This window comes from Chaetodon trifascialis, chromosome 11 (genome assembly GCF_039877785.1).
Source record: "Chaetodon trifascialis isolate fChaTrf1 chromosome 11, fChaTrf1.hap1, whole genome shotgun sequence".
NCBI classification, from domain to species: domain Eukaryota; kingdom Metazoa; phylum Chordata; class Actinopteri; order Chaetodontiformes; family Chaetodontidae; genus Chaetodon; species Chaetodon trifascialis.
Genome location: NC_092066.1, coordinates 15197932 through 15213482, shown reverse-complemented (window position 1 = coordinate 15213482; position 15551 = coordinate 15197932). Strand labels below are relative to the sequence as shown.

General features: G+C 44.8%; 1 protein-coding gene across 2 annotated transcripts in view; it reads right to left on the bottom strand.

The window, feature by feature from the left end:
• Positions 1-14793, bottom strand: part of LOC139339445 (leucine-rich repeat and immunoglobulin-like domain-containing nogo receptor-interacting protein 3) — a 31099-nt gene extending 16306 nt beyond the window's left edge. Inside the window, exon 1 of one of the 2 annotated variants that reach the window (XM_070975069.1) lies at positions 14308-14793. The gene's annotated coding sequence lies outside the window, so the exon portion shown is untranslated. The remainder of the gene's footprint in view (positions 1-14307) is intronic. The other variant, XM_070975070.1, reaches the window with a different exon arrangement.
• Between the last annotated feature and the right edge of the window lie 758 nt (positions 14794-15551).

Below are 15551 nucleotides of genomic sequence, written 5' to 3'. Positions count from 1 at the left end.
GTGTATGAGGCATGGGAGTGTGTTTTATGATCCCTTTGGTATCAAGAAGAAGAGAAATTAATTCAATTCTCCAGCTCGTTAGATAGGTGAAAGCCAAACAGAATTGAAACCAACACAGCCAACAGCATCCTCGATACACCCCTGCATGTAGAGGCAGAGGATTGAAATAAATAAATGTAGAGCTGACCATAGTGTGAGCGATGGGTGGATTTGGGGGAGGGGGCAAGGGAGAGGGACACTCTGTCTCACTCTGTCACTAATGATGGAGGAAGGTCAAAACCATTCCACAGTTGACAGAATCTAATGATGCAAATTAGGCCTGACGTTCAGTCAGATGCCACAAGAGAGGCAGAGGAATCCTGATGTCGCTCGATAACACGGAGTGAGATTGTCTGAAGCTGAAACTGAGTATTTTAAATACCCACAGTTTATAATACAAGGCGTCAGTGGCATTTTACTGAGTGAAAAGGCCACATCTGTCCACAGAAGAAAATGTGCACAGCTGAATGCAGCCTGACTGAGTGAGTGAGTGAGTGAGTGAGTGAGTGAGTGAGTGACTGGTAGAAATATATAACTGTCTGCGTGGCGAGTAAACAGCAAGAAAAGGAATGAGTTTAGAGAAAGAAAGAAGGGGGAGGGGGTGGAGTGACAGCTTTCCTTCCCTGCTCTTTGAAGAGTAGCAATGCATAATAGCATGAAAACGTACATCGCTTCAACCTGAATGCATAAACTGATTGCAAATGTTAAATCACAGACTCTAATGCAGCTTCTCATTCTAATTTTTAAAATTGCACATTGTGAATTGCGGAAAAATGCACAAAAGAAATGTGGAAAATGCAATAACTTGACATCAAATTGCCCCCCTCCCCCATCCCCCAGCATAAAAAACAGCCCTCCGCTCTCCCTCAAGCTGTTGTAAATAAACCATATAGCCAAGAAGGATGTTCATGTACAGTGGAAATGTGCGGTATAGATACAAGGACAGGGGAAAGCATTGCATATGCATACATGGCAGGGATGTGGACGGCAGAGTAATTGCACTGCTTCATGGATGACAGTGACCCTGTTAGCCTGCAAGCTTATTGGCTGCCTGTTTCCCTGATTCTGCCAGCCCAACCAATAGGAGCTTTTGCCACCATTTCAGATGTTGGGATGAGGGGGCAGAAGGCGGGTGGGGGGGAGCAGAGAAACGGAGGTGAAGGCAGAAAAAACGAGAATGGATGACGTGGGGAGGGGAGAGAAATGGAGAGTGACACGGATGGAGAAGTGGAATAAAAGAAAGCAGGGGATGTGGAGGAGAGAGCCGAATCCTTTGTACTGAGGAAACAAAGGCGACAATCCCTGAGCACTGATAAAACTGTTCAGCTTGTGGTTGCACAACACCAACACAGCCTGTGTGTGTGTGTGTGTGTGTGTGTGTGTGTGTGTGTGTGTGTGTGTGTGTGTGTGTGTGTGTGTGTGTGTGTATGTGCCGTGCAGTACTGCGCGTATAAGAGGATGGTGCTTCACAGGACATCAGGTGATCATCACACTTGGATCCTCTTCTCACCAGAGATCCCAGAGGAGGACATACAAAGTCCCCCTATACACACACGCACACACATACGCAGATACACACATGTATGTATAAACACATAAGGCTGTGAAGGCTTTGTAAACACGGCAGAGCAAGGTGGTGAGAAGAAACAGATCATTGTGAGATGGAGGAGGAGGAGGAGGAGGAAGAGAGGGATCACAGGGGAGGAAGTTTCTGGAAAGGTCATTGAAGTGGTTGAACAAATAAGGGATGTTGGAGGAGTGAGAAAAGGTAAAATGATGAAAAAAAACCCCACACAGGATGGGAAAAAAGATAAGAGGGACAATGAGCCAGAGGAAGAGAGAGGTAGAAAGAGCTTTTGGGCGAAGGACAGGTTGCCAGGTTTGGGTTCAGGGTGGCTCTGTTGATTGACAGCAGACTATCTGGAGTCACAGCACTGTGACAGCTTTTATTAGCATGTCCATGTCTGCAGCGACTGGATCTGGATCTTTTTTCAACATTTTGGTAGTAGTGCTGGTCATGAATTAAGTGTTTAGATCTGCACAAAAAAGACATCTGATGGGGCAAGAAACCTGAAATCTGATGTAGTTTTTTTCCTTACTATTTTATACCTTTATGCGTGAGTCAACATTCAGGAGTTGACAGGAAATGAGGGGGAGAGAGCCAGAGAACAACATGCAACAAAGGTTCCCAGTCCCAAACAGACTTTAAACAAACTCCCAGCTCGGAGGGATCTGAACTTGTGAGATCCCTGGTTGTAAACACTTCACACTGTGGGATTTATGTTTGCACCGTGAACATTTGTGTTTATTTATATATAATTTGTTTACTTGGTTAGATTTTCTGTTTGCACTTCATACGGGCATTGTGCTCTGAATCTTCTAGTAGCACATTTTAAGCTCCAGCTCAAAACTGAGACTGACAGCTCATTCTTGACCTTAGACACCAAATACAAATGTGAAAAAACCTTCTCCACGGTCAAGAATGAACTGTACTGGAAAATCGTGCGATACAATGAAAATCTTCAGAGCAGCTACAAATGAAATTACTTTGTCAACTACTAAGTTTTCCAATGTCAAGGATGAAATTTCAATCTCAGAGACAGGAGCGCTCGTGTCTTGCAAAGTAGGAAGGGAACCTGTTTTTGCTGAGGTCTCGAAGGACAGTGAATGTTTGCTCTCATCCATGAAGTGACTTCATGCTTAGTTTCTGTCTGTGTGTAAGCCAAATGAAATGAAACAAACGGCAATCTGTGTGCAGTGCGACATGCTAGAGGACACGGGCCCAGCTGACTCACTGGGGCTCAAGGCCCACATGCTGTCTTTAATACTGAGGAACTAATGGTGCTTCATATATGTTGTAGCTTATAAGCAGCTGGTATAGCCTCCAGCCTCTGTGACATAAAAAAACAAAAACCGTCTCTCCAGCGTTATCTGTGCTGTCCTTCCTTTTAGACAATCTTGCGAATTTGCTACCTTTTTTACAACCTGTTGTCACCATAGCTACGTTGCTGCCTTCCTAACAATTACTTGGGTGAGTGCAATGTTATCATAGCTGAAAGAAAACTACAAAAATAAGACCCACGTTGCAGGAAATTTCCTTTAAAACACACACCACCATAGGGATGATGTAGTTGGAAGCCTGATCACATTGCTGATAACTGATGGTGACATTTATCCTCTGGTACATCCTCTGCTCTGGAAGAATTGGCGACCGCTGGAGGAATGTCATTATCCAGAGCTAAAGCCGGATAAGAGAACCCTTTGCTACTGATTCATCAAGCGATTTTTCTCCCAAAAAGCATCTATAAAGCGAGTGATGGCAGACGAGCTTCCCTGAGAGAATATTAGAGCAGTCAGGGTCCTTGAGCTCCTAAAGGAAGCTGTGGGACTCTGGCATTGAATACACACAGAAATGATTGGAGTTCTCCCAAGGGGGCATCCGGTTAAAATTCAAGGACTCTCTCTGTCTCTCATTTTTGCTTCTGCTAATGCTCATCTTGCTCCCTCTCGCCCTCTTCGCGAGGTCACGGCTGAAAAGTTTCAATGATGCCCCTGGAGGCCGAGAATAATCATTCAAGTGTGCATCTGCATCTATCTGTGTGTTTCCAAGCGCGTGATTGACCTTATGTGCGCATGGCGCCTGTGCGTCTATGTTTTTATCCATGTGAAGATCATATATGGACGCAGAGGTGGCTGGCTGCTTGATGGCCTCAGTTGCAGCCTTTCAGGGTTATCAGATGGTCGGTCACTGCACCCTTTTGCGTTCCAAATTTGCTGTGTGATGTGAAGCGATAAGCACTTTAGCCTCTCCCCTGTGCTTTCCTCTCCGGAAAGTATCGCAAAATGCAAACAAAAAGCTTATGGAACTCGTTTTAGCTGCCACTGCACATCTGAAACGGCAAACATCGAGTCAGAGGGAGCAACCGCTCCGTAATGAGATCAATGGCTGTCTTTGAGGTGGGAAGCTGGTGAAATAAACTGTCTGTTGCATGTTATGCCATCAAAGCTATTCAGCAGAAATGTGCAAAAGAGCATCCATAATCACCACTTATGTACTGACAAACAACCTTCGGGACTGGAAGATGCTCAAACCTACAGTATCAACAAACACGTGGTACATAAAGCCAAGAAAAGATGCACACGCACCACAACCATATAGAAGGACACAAAGAACGAGACTGACTTCATCCAACACCAGTCCCATCCTCTATCTGCTTAGTATGCAGTCCTTCCCAAGGACAGAGAAGACAGAGAAGAATCTGTTCTATCTTCATACAATAGCGAGTGAACTGGTGGGAGGAACGAGAGAAAGCACGAAGAGAGGGAGAAGAAAGAATGAGCGCTGGAGGAAAGGCGCTGACAGCTCGCCGTTCGAAAATAGCCTGAATAGCGCAGCTCCAAAATAATTCCCTTTTTCTCCCTGATCCTAACTTCAACCACAGTGGCTGAATTATTTATTCTAGACCAATGACATGCAGGGACGGGGACAAAGAGTCATTGCTCTATTTTGATTCGCATAATAAATTCATGACTCGATGTTTAAAAGGAGGGAGGGATAGACGAGGCGAGGGGGGGACAGTTGCGGGCTCGGGGTCAGGTTGTGAGAGCCAGAAAGTGTGAAGAAACAGGGAATCGAGGAACAAAGACTCTGAAATGGGAAAGCACGCTGAGGGTTTGGAGATAAATACATTAAAGCATCTTGTCTGGAAAAATCCACGTGCATGAAGGTGCAGCTGGCACAGCACAGAAACCCAGGACCAGCTGAGGGTGATGCTGACAGGCTGTGAGGGAGACGTTAAGGAGAGGAGTGAATCAAATGAACACTGTGTTGGCCTGGGTAGAAGACAATATTTCTCTCTGGAAATCACAGCTGGAGGCTGTGTTGTATTCGAAGACATTCATGTATTCACATATTGTTTTTGAATGTAACACTAATCCTGTAGAGAATGTTGCATTATGGGTTGTTTGCAGCCATAATGTTTGCTAGGCTACAAAGTTTGTTTGAGTCCATTGACAGTGTTTTGTGGAGTTAATCAGCCCCCTAAATGTGAAGTCAACCTGCGTGACACATTTTGCCATGAAGGAAATAAATTCCAGACCAGTGAAAAACAATCAAAAGCATTTCCCAACGTCTTACGAGAGAAAAGGTTTCGAGAACGATCCTCTCCCCTGATGTAATAGTGTCTCTGGGAAACTTTCCAAACAAGACTGAAAAAGTCTTTTTGCAAAAACAGCTGCTGGAAAAAGGGAGGTCATCTTTTAATGGGGCCAGTACAGTAGTTTGCAAAAAACAAGATACACGATAATCAACAGAAGAAGAGACAAAAAAGACAAAGAGACAAAGAGAAGCAACTTGCCACGGGCCTTTGTCCTTCCTAAACAAACAAGTCACTTAACAAGCTGCTGAAACACACTGAGTCAGGGGACACACAGCTCCACACAGTCAGTCACGCAAGCACATGAAGATCTTCTGTCTGTTCATCCACTCGCTCTCTTCATCACTGTAAATGTAGACGTGCACGTCAACAAGCAGGCCGCCTGTCTATCTTTTGATTTACCTTTTGTGCAAAACAGGAAGTTCCCCGTGGGCGCAGCCTCTCCTCTCTTTGTTTTCTCATGCTAAAAAATACCCCGACTGCCTTGCTAAAGGGCAACAAGTCCCAGACCAATTTAAAACTGGTGAAAAAAACAGAGGTCAACACGCAACCGAGCACATGATTCAAGAGAGCTTTGTTGTGTAAACGAGAGAAGAAGAGTAATTTGACTTTAAAGAGGCAGATAACCTTTAGCTCTGTGAGACTTTTACGAGATACCGTACACGTCTTCAACTGCTGGCCTCTTTGTTTTATGTGACGCATATAAAGGACAAAGCGACACATATGTGCTAGCATCCCCAAGTGACTTCCACTTGCCTTAAGTCCTGCAGGGAGTCTGACGCACATGTGTGCCTGGGTGAATGTGTGTGTGTGTGTGTGTGTGTGTGTGTATATACACATACCAATGGTGAACAGTCCCCAGGCTTCTGCAAGCCTGTTTGTGTAGCAGTGAGGCAGAAATAATGTCTGAATCTGTGCTCCCTCAGAGCGAAATGTATGTGTGTGTGCAGAACAGGGGGTCAGTGCTGAAGGACATTACAGAAAATCTGTCCATCTACATTCACCCAAACAAATTATTCCAACCGCAGCGAGGAGGACATACAATGCACAGCTAGATGAAAATCACAGAAATCTTAACGCTGACAGGGATTTCATCTGAGCTTCTGTTAAAGTTGGACTGAAATTTGAAGTCTCCTCTCCTTTTGTGAAAGGAAATCCAAACTATAATGATACTGCAGCTATTCTTCAGAGTTGTCAATTTTTCAAAAGAAGATAAAAAAAACTCTGTTTTTAAAAAATCAGCAGCGGTTGACGGTTCACCAGCTTCCTCTGGGGAAGTGGAAACTGGCTTACTGATGTTAGCAGCTACTCCCACTTGATGTCGATTTAAATGTATAGTATTTTGAATTCTTCTGTGTCATCTTCAGCTGTCAGTGCTGTGTTATAGAAAGGACAGGGGTCCAGCTAGCATTAGCTGTCTCTCAGTTGTGGTAATGGAAAATGACCAGGGTGTCAAAACTCACGGCACCATATGGTCGTGTAACCTCAGCACTCTGTCGCCTCCTCTGAGATTCAAAACACAACACAGTGCCACAAACAGAGTCGCATACAGAGCGCTCAAATCACTGAACAGACCAAATGGAAAAATCAACACCTAACATCAGCTCCCCAGTTATTTAACTATGTGTGTGTCCGTTGGAATAGAAATGATATTATCAGATATTTTTAGCGTCTGCCCACACAAGCAAAAGCACCGTCAGTCTGTACCAAAAATTCACTCCCCCGGAGAACACTAATGTAGTGGGTGGTATCAAAATTTGTTGTTTTTAGGTATTACAAGGATGAATTTCATTTCGGGCTGCACGGTGGCGCAGCAGGTAGTGCGCGTGCCTCACAGCAAGAAGGTTGCCGGTTCGATCCCTGGGTCAGGCGGGGCCTTTCTGTGTGAAGTTTGCATGTTCTTCCCGTGCATGCGTGGGTTCTCTCCGGGTACTCCGGCTTCCTCCCACAGACCAAAAACATGCTCATTAGGTTAATTGATGACTCTAAATTGTCCGTAGGTGTGAGTGTGAGTGTGAATGGTTGTTTGTCCTTGCATGTGGCCCTGCAATTGGCTGGCGACCGGTTCAGGGTGTACCCCGCCTCTCGCCCATTGTAGCTGGGATAGGCTCCAGCCCCCCGCAACCCCGAAAGGGATAGGCGGTATAGATAATGGATGGATGGATGGAATTTCATTTCTTAGCAAAAAGAAACTCTAGTTTCAGTTGAACTTAAATGCAAAATAAAGACATTTTCACAGTTATGCAAAATCTCTTTAAGGAATTTTAACATCACTTCAGCTCGAATAGCAAAACATTTCTTTCCTGACCCGTTCATCCAGTCTTCCATAGAGGGCATCCCATTTTAATTTCTGCAGGGGCCAGAGAGCAGTGTTCAAGAAATGATACTTGAATCATTAAAATCCAATTTGCAGGACCGGGGCACAACACTCTATCATGGCTATCAGCTGAGCCCTCCTCTCTACATCTCAGGAAAACATGGTTTGTATTGTGCCTGAACAAACTACGGGATCTGAGGAGAAATCGATAGCAATACAGCATTCATTAACCGAGTCCTTACGGATCAGAAAGTCGTTCATCTACTGAGAATCACAGATCAGATGAAAGAGCGAAAGAGAGTGATGGAGAAAAGGGGGGGGGGTGTGAAGCGTACTAGTGAGACTGATTGGCCTTATGTGTGTCATGAGCATGCTCCACACACACATGCGCATGTAGTGCTATTGCCTAGAAGTCATGCCGTTTAAGTTAATGAATAACTTCCCCCCTGCCCCAAAGGTCTGTTCTGCAGATGGCATTAGATGGTCATACACACACGTTTCCATGCACACTACAGGCCATCAGAACATTCATCATTTAAATGACTATAAGCAAAGTTTAGAAAATATTAAAGGAAGTTATCGCATCAATTCAAAGCAAACAGCATCATAAACACAACAGCTTTCTATGCCACACACACACACACACACACACACACACACACACACACACACACACACACACACACACACACACACACACACACACACACACACACAGCAGAAGAGGGAGACAACAGGAGGACGTACAGAAGAGAGTAGAGTTCCTGCATCCTGTGTGTGGTCATTATGTGGGATGCAGTATTAAGGTAAGGTGATACTATTTAACCTGCATTAACAGTCAATTATCAAAAGCAGATATGGGCAAAGGGTGTACACACACACACACACACACACACACACACACAAAAAGGGTAAACTCATTGACCTGCATTAACATCTGTGGAGAGACGGGAAGCACAGGTGAGCAGAGCCACAAACTTTATGACCCACATCAACATTTAATGAAGTCTGAGAAACACGAGTCCTTAATTCAAGCTGGGCAGGTAATGAGAGGTCTGCCACACACACTGGCACACATGCACGCACGCACGCATACACACACAGAGTTTGACTCGATTCATGTTATTACAACAGGTGATGGGAGTAAGAGATTGTTAACACACACTCACCTTTTCTACTGGCATTTTTAATCCGGCCTACTGGGCTAACAACCAGAATCACAGTTAATATTAAGAATAAGGACAGAAAACAATCAGATAATATTAAAAGGCCCCTTCTTAAACTCTAATAAGCTTCTTATTAGGCCACATTTTCAGGTTTGAAGAGAGATTTGTAATCTTATTTAAATAGCAACAGCTGGTCTGATGAGAGAGCAGACAGAAGTCTGGCTGTGTGACTGATCCTCGTTGGTCCAAATCAGCACATCCCTTCTCATGTTTATGTTTAATTGTAACTTGCAGTGATCAGTTCATTTCTGCACCATCAATTCCTGCTTGAGAAGCAGTGAAATTACATTCACTGATTGAACAGAGAACCCTTGAGGAGTCTCACGAGCTAGCTAACATAGTGGTGCCTGTTCAAGGCCTTGCTTGAAGGTCAATAAATTGCCTGCACAGAGCGTCCATTGTAAGAACTGTTTTCTTTACGAAGCCAGTGTATTTTCATGACTTCTTTTAATCTGCTTTGTACACGCAGTCTGATAATAATGGCTGCTGGCAGAGTGTAACATTAACTGCAGTAATGTGATGTTGTGGTAAAAAGGTGTTCGTGTCCAACAGTTTATTTTTCTGCTTTCTAGAAACCTCATTAGGAATGACAGAGGTGTCAAAGAAGCAAGACGCTTTCTGCTGAAAGAGAAAAAGCTTAAGCGTAACTGTAAACAATCAAAGTTACTTAAAAATGTTTGCATTGGAGAGAGAAACCGCTTGAAAGTCAGTCAAATGAGCCCCTTTTTCTGACTTAAATGAAACTGTGCCTGGGCGAGGAGTCTCTGGACAGAGTGCTGATGAACTCTTTAACAGGAAAATGGGATGGACAAACCTTTGAGGATTTAGTATCTCTCAGCAGGTAAGATTTTCATCATGTGAAAGGAAAGATTCAATCATCACTGAATTCAGTTTGAGAGTTTATTTTAAAGAGATTGAGAGAATGACTCCAGGGATGGTTGTGCCAGACTGAATAATGAAGCAAAGCTAAATGCTAATTTATTATGAGTGTTAGTCCTATCACAGCCAAGCAGCCAGGAGAAAGAGAGGGAGAGGGGGAAGTGAAGGAAACTGACAGACAGACAGACAGACAGACAGACAGACAGACAGACAGACAGACAGACAGACAGACAGACAGACAGACACCGCAAGCGGAAGAATGAACAACAGGCTCTGAAGGCACGGGGGTCACGTCTGAGAAAATGCAGCTGCGAAAGTAAATTAAAGTAAGCGAAATGGAAAGTGAAAGTGCAGAATGAGGAAAACAGGGAAAGCGTGTGTGTAAGAGGGAGTAATTTGTCGCAAGGGAAGGAGTGAGAGAATGAGAAACAGCAAGGGGAAGCGGAGGTGGGGAAGAGGGTCAGGAGGTCGCAGTCGAGCGGTGAAGGAGGCTGAGACTCCAGAGGAGTCGTAGTTTGCACCTGCTGGTTATTTGCCCTGAGATAGAGGCCCGCTTGCTCATCATTGACTGGGATCATGCCCTTTATTTTACAGCGTACGTGTGCGACAACACCAGCGGTCAGCGTCTTAAAAGCCTGATCACCTCGTGGACACACACACACACACACACACACGCACACACACGCACACACACGCACACACACACACACACACACACACACACACACACACACACACACACACACACAGCAGTGATATTACACACTCACTCATGCTGTTTTCCTAAATGATACTGGGAGCAACACCATTAAATTCAGTTTTCTGAGCGGTCTCTGACGCAACAACAAGAGTCTGTGCTGTAACTCCACAGTTTAATAAAGACTGTTTTTTTTTATTGTGTGTGTGTGTGTGTGTTGGCATGGAGGTTGTGTGTCTGCTATGTGTAGATAGCTGTGGCCATTGTGCCCTTGTCCATGCATGCACCTCAATCACCATCCAGCAATCTAATAGCGGCAATCCTCCACACAGGACGTCCTTAAAACCCTTGGTGCATCTCTCAAGGTCAACCGTTATCCTCAGACACACACACACACACTCAAATACACACACTTGTGCACACACTGAGATCAAAAGCTCCTTCAACACGCCCACATACCCCCGGTCACCTTCCCAATCAAATCCTCTCACTACGCAGCCAATCATAGCTCCTTCTCTGCTCTCACACTGCCTCCTCGAGCGAAAGCATCACGCTCACATTTTTTCCTCCCTGAAGCATTAACCATCTGTGTTTCACACGCTCCCATGTCTCCTGAACTCCTCACTCCGCTGAGGGTTTTAAGCCTGAAAGGGAAATTCTGGTTTTATACAACTGGTGTCCCTTTTTCACAGCTTTGACCAAATTTCCTTTCGGTTATAAGAAAACCGCACTCACCAATTTAAAAAGAAGTCAGACAGGGCAAGAATCACGAGCGCCCGGATGATCACAGAGGTTTTGAATAAAATGAACAAAGTGGAAATGTTTGTGCTCTCCAGACTGGAGGCTTAGTTATTTTAGGTTTTAAACAAAGGTTAGAAAAAGTTTTTTGGAAGAAAAAACAAAAGCAAACTGTAAAATTTCTGCCCGGTCTGTCTGCTGTAAACACCCTTTACAGTTTAAAGAGGGACTTCATGGTCACATGTTACACATACACATCCCTAATATCTCTAACACTCAGCAGCCCAGATGAACATTTGATGCTCATTGTACCTACATACAGTAGAACAATGCAGAGCTCTGCCTGCCTGCTCCTGCGTTAGCATTCATAGCTGTATGTGAATTTTTAATGTTCCTTTAAGCTTGAGGTAATTGATTGTGTTGCCACTCAAAGCAGCTCAATAATTTGCAAACACAATACTGACATATCTATCAACCTTGTAAAGTTGATATGGCCAATGTGTTAGCAAACAGTTGCTTATCTATCCAGCAGATGAGGAGCATCCTTTGCATTCTTTTCAAGTCTGGCCACCATATCTGGCTCTTCAGCAGCTAAATGCTCCACTATGTTCACCAGCTAGTTGCAGGTAGTGTACAGTGTGTGCGCTGTTAGTTTACTCAGAGCCTTTTCTCCAAAAAATAGATGCCTACTGAGTGTGGACAGTGAAATTATGGGCTGTAAAACCCAAACAATGAAGTATGGAGGAGGGGGATAATTCTTGGTGGGTTTGTCACAAACACCTTTCACGTTACACATCGTCATTTGATACATTGTTCTGGAAACATTGATTAAATTTTAAAATGTGTTCAAAAAATGCTGTGCATGTCACGCTCTACAGGGAGTTTGGTGGTCTGGAACGGTCTGTATTAAGTTTGGATTTCTATCACATTTGCAATAAGCAGTTAAAATCTTGATGTCGGTGTTCTGACTGAATATGCTCACTTTGGCGTTTACCTCTACATGCAGCAGTTTAGATCACCTGGTCACTGTTACCTTCATCTGTCTGCTCACCTGCTCATGTATCTTGGTCCTTCGGACTTGGTTGTGGAGAGGACGCCATGTTCTTTGATCTTTGCTTGCTTTATAAGAATGTGATAATAACCGATGGAATGAGACTATAAGACTTCTAATGAGCTGAAATGTTCTTTTGAAGAGATGCAGCAGAAGGCTTTTATAAATTAATCAAACACCCTCTGTTTCCAGTGTCGATGTGCACCTCTCTCTGTCTCCCTGTCTCTCTTTTGGCCATCTTTCCTCAGCTGTGGCTGAAAACACTTTGCCGTTGTGTTCACTGACACATCAGTGATCGGGAGCATCAAGTCAAACACTGAGTCCACACATTTTCACCTACATTCGTCCATTTCGGAGTCAGCCTCAGAACTCTGCGTCCCGTCTATCCCTTTGACTCACCGCCTTCTTCCATTATCATCTCAATCTTCTTTTATTTAATTTTATGCCACTATTCCCATCTTCCTCCCTCTGTTAATTATGTCCTCTCTGTCCCTCTTATCCTTCTCCTGAGTGATCCTACAGTGTCTGATTTCCAGTCTCTGACTCCATCTGTGTCTCTTCACACTATTTTACAAGCTTGGCAGCAGAAAGGACAGTGATGCTATGCTTCAGGTAGCTGTCACGCTGCTGTGCTAAAAGGGTTATGCTGGTGGTGGGAGTGTGTGCCTGTCTTTATGTAAATATGTGTGTTTATGTAGGAGTCGTACTGCTTTAGTAAAGAGGTTATACGATGAGATCATTACGGGTGAGGTTTAAGGAAAGGAGACAGAGAGAACGCTTGAAAGTCAGGTGTTTGGAGACAAGAAGGAGGGCAAGGACTCAGCAGGGAAGAAAGGTTGTGATTAGGGGGGTTTCAGCTGTCTGGTAAGTTTTTCCTCTCTCAAACACCAACAGCAAGTTCGCCCATATGCTGGCAGTGATCTGCCCGCCAGCTCCATTGGGCGAACTAGTTTTTGTTTAGTTTTGTTTTGCTTTCAAGACTTCGAGACTGCGGACAGTGATAAAGTTAGAAACCCAAACAAGTTAATGAGGAGCAGGAAATAATGAGCTGATTGCATGATTAGAGGCATAATTCTCCAGTTCACTGAAAAGCCCCCACAGTCATTTCTTATTTACATATCTTTTCTGGATCTACTGAATGAAAGCAGCGATAATATGAAGCAGCTGCTGTGTTCAGGCTTCTCTGAGGTCGCCCTTTGCTCAGGTTTTGGGGTCCATAGTAAAATGGCCATGAAATCCCTGCCCATCGCTCACTTTGATTGTCGAAAAGGTAGACAGGAAACTAGCCAGCCATGCTGTCCGGAGGGGCAGTGTCAGGTAAAGGTAATTGCTTAGCAAGAGAATGAAACAGGAGATAGGATCAGGAGGAAAGCGAGAGAGGTGACAGCCTATAATTGGAAACAGAGACAGAAGGAAGATGGTGGAAGAAGAGGAAGAGAGAGGGGTGGGGGTTTGGATGAAGAGAAAGATGAGTGGCTGGCTGATATACCTCATGCAAACCTGCTGTCATAAGCCACATGCACTCTGCCACAATGTAACATAACACATGGCCACACATGTCATGTTACCCCACACTGCAGTAGCACGGGTAAGCAGAGCTATACATGTCTCAGACCAGAGTGCACAAACTCGTCTTCAGCTCTTTTCAGCAGCCACACAAGTTATCCCCTCAGATCTTTTAATGTGCGCAATTTTTGGCTGCACAGCGCGTGTGGAACAAATAGCTCGTGTACAAAGTTCATGTAATGAGCCATGTTACGGCCACAAAAACAAGTGTTGAAACGGGAGTGATGCTTAATTTGTCTGACAACGTGAAACGTTCCAGCAGTGGAGGTTCATTTACACGCATCACTCTGACAGCTTACAAAATCCATTATGAAATGCCGCCAGTGGTATACAATAATGTTATAACAAGATGTAGATGGTAAGAAAACATGGCCAGGCGCATACAAAGACACATAGAATCACTCCTCCTCGTCCTCCTTCCTTTGCTGCAAGTATCTGAGGGCAAGTCGGGAGACTTGTCAGGGTGGGTAGTCGTCAACCCTGAAGATCAGCAAACACGCACTGTTGCGTTTCAAGTGTTTCTGCGCTCTATTGGTAAAAACACATCAAACACTGAGGATAAAACGCACATGCTTGTGTGTGTGTGTGTGTGTGTGTGTGTGTGTGTGTGTGTGTGTGTGAAGTGTGAGTGGACATACCCGGGGCTGAAGTGTGGTCCCTGATGCCTCCTCATCTGTCCAGCTGTGTGCGTATGTGAATCTATTTCCCCTCCTCTGGGCCCACAAGTTGCAGACACTGGTCCACACGTGCCGGCCCTCCACTCCTCAGGTCCCGCTCAGTCTGTCTCTGCCTCACTCTGAGACCCTGGCATCGGCACCTGTACCAAACCTGCCACTCATCCCCGTCTTTGCTCTCCTTCTCCCTCCCTCCCTCCCGCCGACAGCCTCCTGTGCACACACCTCCTTTCACTCCTTGTTGGTTATTGTCCCCCCCAAAATGATCCAGGCATTCACAGGATGGGGGCTCATGTGAGATCTTCCTCGCCTTCAGAGAGTGCTCCTCAGCGGGTCAGGGCACCCTCCATCTCCCCTGGTGTAGATGTGGGATTATGAGAAAGAAGAGGGAGGATGGGGAAGGAGCGCGCTATTGCTGTCGCTGTTGCCTGTGCCTCCTTCAGTGTGAGCGCCTCTCTCTCGCTTGGCATGCTTTTCATCTCTCTCTCTCTCTCTCCCTCGCTCTCTCTCCCTCGCTCTCTCTGCTCTCTCCCTCTTTATGTGTCCCCCTCCCTTCCCTTTTCTCAGTCACTGTCTATCTGCTGTTGCTCCAGCTGTTTGGATCCACAATTCAGTGTGCTGCAGGGCGTACGGCTTAGGGAGTCTCTCTAAAAAGCCAGGCAGGAAGAAAAACGAAGAGACCGAGAGCAGAGATTTAGGAGGTGGGAAAACAAGGAAGGAGTGAGATAATTGTATGTTGTCAAAGGACAATGAGTATGAATGCATAAAAATAATACAATTTGATAAACTGTAATTTCACAAAGAAATTATAATAAGACTTTAAGCATCTCCAGCTAAGCTAGCAGCTATGCCAGGCTGTACTTATGCACAATGCTGGGCCAAGTGAAATGTTGCCATCAGCATGCTGACATGCTCACAGCGAAAATACTAAAATGCTAATATTTAGCATGTATAATATTTACCAACTCATTTGCTAATTAGTAACCCAATAGCAGCGCTACCTGAATATGGAAGTCTTTTAGAGTCTTAGATGAGGCTGGCTTGATGCTTTGTCCAGAATGAGCAACAGTTTCAAGAAATGCTTGGCAAGCCAAAGAATTGACAGCCCCACTCAGTAACAGATCCAGGAAGGGCAAGGCAACAAATGTAGTCAGGTACAGAAGTCTGAGGTAATTACCAGAGGGCAAAAGAGGAGACAAAGTCAGAGG